Below are 8,386 nucleotides of genomic sequence, written 5' to 3'. Positions count from 1 at the left end.
GACATTTCCCCTATGTGAAAGTGTGATAAACGCAGGAAAAATGGCTAAGTCCAAAAAAAAATTGTTTCAACTTTTTTCAATTTTACCCCCGTGGGATATTTATTCTACCCACACACATTTGGAACTCTCCTGGGGTACCCTCAAACATATTATGCCCTCATTTAGTGGATATTTTCACAAAAAAGTGAAATTTTCAAAAATCCAGAAAATTGGCTGAAAACGAGTAAATATCTAGGACTCATTGGCGAATCACTCTGGAACTGAAATCGGAATGCTCACTGACATTTCCCCTATCTGAAGGTCTGAAAAACGCCGGAAAAATGACTAAGTCCAAAAAAAAAATTTTTTCAACTCTTTTCAATTTTATCCCCGTGGGATATATATTCTACCCACACATATTTGGAACTCTCCTGGGGTACCCTCACACATTTTATGCCCTCATTTAGTGGATATTTTCACAAAAAAGTGAAATTTTCAAAAATCCAGAAAATTGGCTGAAAACGACTAAATATCAAGGACTCATTGGGCGAATCGCTCTGGAACTGAAATCAGAACGCTCACTGACATTTCCTCTATCTGAAAGTCTGATAAACGCCGGAAAAATGACTAAGTCCCAGAAAAATTTTTTTTCAACTTTTTTCAATTTTACCCCTGTGGGATATATATTCTACCCAAACACATTTGGAACTCTCCTGGGGTACCCTCACACATATTATTCCCTCATTTAGTGGATATTTTCACAAAAAAAGTGAAATTTTTAAAAATCCAGAAAATTGGCTGAAAACGACTAAATATCAAGGACTCATTGGGCAAATCGCTCTGGAACTGAAATCTGAATGCTCACTGACATTTCCCCTCTCTGAAAGTCTGATAAATGCCAGAAAAATTACTAAGTCCAAAAAAATTTTTTTTTCAACTTTATTCAATTTTACCCCCGTGGGATATATATTCTACCCACACACATTTGGAACTCTCCTGGGGTACCCTCACACATATTATTCTCTCATTAAGTGGATATTTTCACAAAAAAGTGAAATTTTTAAAAATCCAGAAAATTGGCTGAAAACGACTGAATATCAAGGACTCATTGGGCGAATCGCTCTGGAACTGAAATCTGAACGCTCACTGACATTTTCCCTATCTGAAAGTCTGATAAACGCTGGAAAAATGACTAAGTCGAAAAAAAAAATTTTTTAAACTTTTTTCAATTTTACCCCCGTGGGATATATATTCTACCCACACACATTTGGAACTCTCCTGGGGTACCCTCACACATATTATGCCTTCATTTAGTGGATATTTTCACAAAAAAGTGAAATTTTCAAAAATCCAGAAAATTGGCTGAAAACGACTAAATATCAAGGACTCATTGGGCGAATCGCTCTGGAACTGAAATCGGAACGCTCACTGACATTTCCTCTATGTGAAAGTCTGATAAACGCAGGAAAAATGACTAAGTCCCAAAAAAATTTTTTTTCAACTTTTTTCAATTTTATCCCCGTGGAATTTATATTCTACCCACACACATTTGGAACTCTCCTGGGGTACCCTCACACATATTATTCCCTCATTTAGTGGATATTTTCACAAAAAAAGTGAAATTTTTAAAAATCCAGAAAATTGGCTGAAAACGACTAAATATCAAGGACTCATTGGGCAAATCGCTCTGGAACTGAAATCTGAATGCTCACTGACATTTCCCCTCTCTGAAAGTCTGATAAATGCCAGAAAAATTACTAAGTCCAAAAAAATTTTTTTTTCAACTTTATTCAATTTTACCCCCGTGGGATATATATTCTACCCACACACATTTGGAACTCTCCTGGGGTACCCTCACACATATTATTCTCTCATTAAGTGGATATTTTCACAAAAAAGTGAAATTTTTAAAAATCCAGAAAATTGGCTGAAAACGACTAAATATCAAGGACTCATTGGGCGAATCGCTCTGGAACTGAAATCTGAACGCTCACTGACATTTTCCCTATCTGAAAGTCTGATAAACGCTGGAAAAATGACTAAGTCGAAAAAAAAAATTTTTTAAACTTTTTTCAATTTTACCCCCGTGGGATATATATTCTACCCACACACATTTGGAACTCTCCTGGGGTACCCTCACACATATTATGCCTTCATTTAGTGGATATTTTCACAAAAAAGTGAAATTTTCAAAAATCCAGAAAATTGGCTGAAAACGACTAAATATCAAGGACTCATTGGGCGAATCGCTCTGGAACTGAAATCGGAACGCTCACTGACATTTCCTCTATGTGAAAGTCTGATAAACGCAGGAAAAATGACTAAGTCCAAAAAAAATTTTTTTTCAACTTTTTTCAATTTTATCCCCGTGGAATTTATATTCTACCCACACACATTTGGAACTCTCCTGGGGTACCCTCACACATATTATTCCCTCATTTAGTGGATATTTTCACAAAAAAAGTGAAATTTTTAAAAATCCAGAAAATTGGCTGAAAACGACTAAATATCAAGGACTCATTGGGCAAATCGCTCTGGAACTGAAATCTGAATGCTCACTGACATTTCCCCTCTCTGAAAGTCTGATAAATGCCAGAAAAATTACTAAGTCCAAAAAAATTTTTTTTTCAACTTTATTCAATTTTACCCCCGTGGGATATATATTCTACCCACACACATTTGGAACTCTCCTGGGGTACCCTCACACATATTATTCTCTCATTAAGTGGATATTTTCACAAAAAAGTGAAATTTTTAAAAATCCAGAAAATTGGCTGAAAACGACTAAATATCAAGGACTCATTGGGCGAATCGCTCTGGAACTGAAATCTGAACGCTCACTGACATTTTCCCTATCTGAAAGTCTGATAAACGCTGGAAAAATGACTAAGTCGAAAAAAAAAAATTTTTAAACTTTTTTCAATTTTACCCCCGTGGGATATATATTCTACCCACACACATTTGGAACTCTCCTGGGGTACCCTCACACATATTATGCCTTCATTTAGTGGATATTTTCACAAAAAAGTGAAATTTTCAAAAATCCAGAAAATTGGCTGAAAACGACTAAATATCAAGGACTCATTGGGCGAATCGCTCTGGAACTGAAATCGGAACGCTCACTGACATTTCCTCTATGTGAAAGTCTGATAAACGCAGGAAAAATGACTAAGTCCAAAAAAAATTTTTTTTCAACTTTTTTCAATTTTATCCCCGTGGAATTTATATTCTACCCACACACATTTGGAACTCTCCTGGGGTACCCTCACACATATTATTCCCTCATTTAGTGGATATTTTCACAAAAAAGTGAAATTTTTTAAAATCCAGAAAATTGGCTGAAAACGACTAAATATCAAGGACTCATTGGGCGAATCGCTCTGGAACTGAAATCGGAACGCTCACTGACATTTCCCCTATGTGAAAGTGTGATAAACGAAGGAAAAATGGCTAAGTCCAAAAAAAAAATGTTTCAACTTTTTTTCAATTTTACCCCCGTGGGATATTTATTCTACCCACACACATTTGGAACTCTCCTGGGGTACCCTCACACATATTATTCCCTCATTTAGTGGATGTTTTCACAAAAAAGTGAAATTTTCAAAAATCCAGAAAATTGGCTGAAAACGACTAAATATCAAGGACTCATTGGGCGAATCGCTCTGGAACTGAAATCGGAATGCTCACTGACATTTCCCCTATCTGAAAGTCTGATGAACGCCGGAAAAATTACTATGTCCAAAAAAAAAATTTTTTCAACTCTTTTCAATTTTATCCCCGTGGGATATATATTCTACCCACACATATTTGGAACTCTCCTGGGGTACCCTCACACATTTTATGCCCTCATTTAGTGGATATTTTCACAAAAAAGTGAAATTTTTTAAAATCCAGAAAATTGGCTGAAAACGACTAAATATCAAGGACTCATTGGGCGAATCGCTCTGGAACTGAAATCTGAATGCTCACTGACATTTTCCCTATCTGAAAGTCTGATAAACGCTGGAAAAATGACTAAGTCTAAAAAAAAATTTTTTTAAACTTTTTTCAATTTTACCCACGTGGGATATATATTCTACCCACACACATTTGGAACTCTCCTGGGGTACCCTCACACATTTTATGCCCTCATTTAGTGGATATTTTCACAAAAAAGTGAAATTTTCAAAAATCCAGAAAATTGGCTGAAAACGACTAAATATCAAGGACTCATTGGGCGAATCGCTCTGGAACTGAGATCGGAACGCTCACTGACATTTCCTCTATGTGAAAGTCTGATAAACGCAGGAAAAATGACTCAGTCCAAAAAAAATTTTTTTTCAACTTTTTTCAATTTTATCCCCGTGGAATTTATATTCTACCCACACACATTTGGAACTCTCCTGGGGTACCCTCACACATATTATTCCCTCATTTAGTGGATATTTTCACAAAAAACTGAAAATTTAAAAAATCCAGAAAATTGGCTGAAAACGACTAAATATCAAGGATTCATTGGGCGAATCGTTCTGGAACTGAAATCGGAATGCTCACTGACATTTCCCCTATCTGAAAGTCTGATAAACGCCGGAAAAATGACTAAGTCCAAAAAAAATTTTTTTTCAACTTTTTTTCAATTTTACCCCCGTGGGATATATAGTCTACCCACACACATTTGGAACTCTCCTGGGGTACCCTCACACATATTATTCTCTCATTTAGTGGATATTTTCACAAAAAAGTGAAATTTTCAAAAATCCAGAAAATTGGCTGAAAACGACTAAATATCAAGGACTCATTGGGCGAATCGCTCTGGAACTGAAATCTGAATGCTCACTGACATTTTCCCTATCTGAAAGTCTGATAAACGCTGGAAAAATGACTAAGTCGAAAAAAAAAATTTTTTAAACTTTTTTCAATTTTACCCACGTGGGATATATATTCTACCCACACACATTTGGAACTCTCCTGGGGTACCCTCACACATATTATTCTCTCATTTAGTGGATATTTTCACAAAAAAGTGAAATTTTCAAAAATCCAGAAAATTGGCTGAAAACGACTAAATATCAAGGACTCATTGGGCGAATCGCTCTGGAACTGAAATCGGAACGCTCACTGACATTTCCCCTAGGTGAAAGTGTGATAAACGCAGGAAAAATGGCTAAGTCCAAAAAAAAAATGTTTCAACTTTTTTCAATTTTACCCCCGTGGGATATTTATTCTACCCACACACATTTGGAACTCTCCTGGGGTACCCTCACACATATTATGCCCTCATTTAGTGGATATTTTCACAAAAAAGTGAAATTTTCAAAAATCCAGAAAATTGGCTGAAAACGACTAAATATCAAGGACTCATTGGGCGATTCACTCTGGAACTGAAATCGGAACGCTCACTGACATTTCCTCTATGTGAAAGTCTGATAAACGCAGGAAAAATGACTAAGTCCAAAAAAAAATTTTTCAACTTTTTTCAATTTTACCCCCGTGGGATATATATTCTACCCACACACATTTGGAACTCTCCTGGGGTACCCTCAAACATATTATGCCCTCATTTAGTGGATATTTTCACAAAAAAGTGAAATTTTCAAAAATCCAGAAAATTGGCTGAAAACAAGTAAATATCTAGGACTCATTGGCGAATCACTCTGGAACTGAAATCGGAATGCTCACTGACATTTCCCCTATCTGAAGGTCTGAAAAACGCCGGAAAAATGACTAAGTTCAAAAAAAAATTTTTTTCAACTCTTTTCAATTTTATCCCCGTGGGATATATATTCTACCCACACATATTTGGAACTCTCCTGGGGTACCCTAACACATTTTATGCCCTCATTTAGTGGATATTTTCACAAAAAAGTGAAATTTTCAAAAATCCAGAAAATTGGCTGAAAACGACTAAATATCAAGGACTCATTGGGCGAATCGCTCTGGAACTGATATCGGAACGCTCACTGACATTTGCCCTATGTGAAAGTCTGATAAACGCAGGAAAAATGACTAAGTCCAAAAAAAATTTTTTTAAACTTTTTTCAGTTTTACCCCCGTGGGATATATATTCTACCCACACACATTTGGAACTCTCCTGGGGTAGCCTCACACATGTTATGCCCTCATTTAGTGGATATTTTCACAAAAAAGTGAAATTTTCAAAAATCTAGAAAATTTTCTGAAAACGAGTAAATATCTAGGACTCATTGGGCGAATCGCTCTGGAACTGAAATCGGAATGCTCACTGACATTTCCCCTATCTTAAAGTCTGATCAACGCCGGAAAAATGACTAAGTCCAAAAAATATTTTTTTTCAACTATTTTCAATTTTACCCCTGTGGGATATATATTCTACCACACACATTTGGAACTCTCCTGGGGTACCATCACACATATTATTCTCTCATTTAGTGGATATTTTCACAAGAAAGTGAAATTTTCAAAAATCCAGAAAATTGGCTGAAAATGACTAAGTATCTGGGACTCATTGGGCGAATCGCTCTGGAACTGAAATCGGAATGCTCACTGACATTTCCCCTATCTGAAAGTCTGATAAATGCCGGAAAAATTACTATGTCCAAAAAAAAAATTTTTTCAACTCTTTTCAATTTTATCCCCGTGGGATATATATTCTACCCACACATATTTGGAACTCTCCTGGGGTACCCTCACACATTTTATGCCCTCATTTAGTGGATATTTTCACAAAAAAGTGAAATTTTTAAAATCCAGAAAATTGGCTGAAAACGACTAAATATCAAGGACTCATTGGGCGAATCGCTCTGGAACTGAAATCTGAATGCTCACTGACATTTTCCCTATCTGAAAGTCTGATAAACGCTGGAAAAATGACTAAGTCGAAAAAAAAAATTTTTTAATCTTTTTTCAATTTTACCCACGTGGGATATATATTCTACCCACACACATTTGGAACTCTCCTGGGGTACCCTCACACATATTATTCTCTCATTTAGTGGATATTTTCACAAAAAAGTGAAATTTTCAAAAATCCAGAAAATTGGCTGAAAACGACTAAATATCAAGGACTCATTGGGCGAATCGCTCTGGAACTGAAATCGGAACGCTCACTGACATTTCCCCTATGTGAAAGTGTGATAAACGCAGGAAAAATGGCTAAGTCCAAAAAAAAAAATGTTTCAACTTTTTTCAATTTTACCCCCGTGGGATATACATTCTACCCACACACATTTGGAACTCTCCTGGGGTACCCTCACACATATTATTCCCTCATTTAGTGGATATTTTCACAAAAAAGTGAAATTTTCAAAAATCCAGAAAATTGGCTGAAAACGACTAAATATCAAGGACTCATTGGGCTAATCGCTCTGGAACTAACATCGGAATGCTCACTGACATTTCCCCTATCTGAAAGTCTGATAAACGCCGGAAAAATGACTAAGTCCAAAAAAAATTTTTTTTAAACTTTTTTCAATTTTACCCCCGTGGGATATATATTCTACCCACACACATTTGGAACTCTACTGGGGTACCCTCACACATATTATTCCCTCATTTAGTGGATATTTTCACAAAAATGTGAAATTTTCAAAAATCCAAAATATTGGCTGAAAACGACTAAATATCAAGGACTCATTGGGCGAATCACTCTGGAACTGAAATCGGAACGCTCACTGACTTTTCCCCTATCTGAAAGTCTGATAAACGCCGGAAAAATGACTAAGTCCAAAAAAAATATTTTTTCATCTTTTTTCAATTTTACCCCCGTGGGATATATATTCTACCCACACACATTTGGAACTCTCCTGTGGTACCCTCACACATATTATTCCCTCATTTAGTGGATATTTTCACAAAAAAGTGCAATTTTCAAAAATCCAGAAAATTGGTTGAAAACGACTAAATATCAAGGACTCATTGGGTGAATCGCTCTGGAACTGAGATCGGAACTCTCACTGACATTTCCCCTATCTGAAAGTCTGATAAATGCCGGAAAAACGACTAAGTCTAAAAAAAATTTTTTTTAAACTTTTTTCAATTTTATCCCCGTGGAATTTATATTCTACTCACACACATTTGGAACTCTCCTGGGGTACCCTCACACATATTATTCCCTCATTTAGTGGATATTTTCACAAAAAAGTGAAATTTTTAAAAATTCTGAAAATTGGCTGAAAACGACTAAATATCAAGGACTCATTGGGCGTATCGCTCTGGAACTGAAATCGGAATGCTCACTAACATTTCCCCTATCTGAAAGTCTGATAAACGCCGGAAAAATGACTAAGTCTAAAAAAAATTTTTTTTCAACTTTTTTCAATTTTACCCCCGTGGGATATATATTCTACCCACACACATTTGGAACTCTCCTGGGGTACCCTCACACATTTTATTCCCTCATTTAGTGGATATTTTCACAAAAAATTGAAAATGTCAAAAATCCAGAAAATAT

Source organism: Phyllobates terribilis, unplaced genomic scaffold, assembly GCF_046119375.1.
Source record: "Phyllobates terribilis strain yellow unplaced genomic scaffold, ASM4611937v1 Scaffold_31__1_contigs__length_13893835, whole genome shotgun sequence".
Lineage (NCBI taxonomy): Eukaryota > Metazoa > Chordata > Amphibia > Anura > Dendrobatidae > Phyllobates > Phyllobates terribilis.
This window is presented reverse-complemented; position numbering follows the sequence as displayed.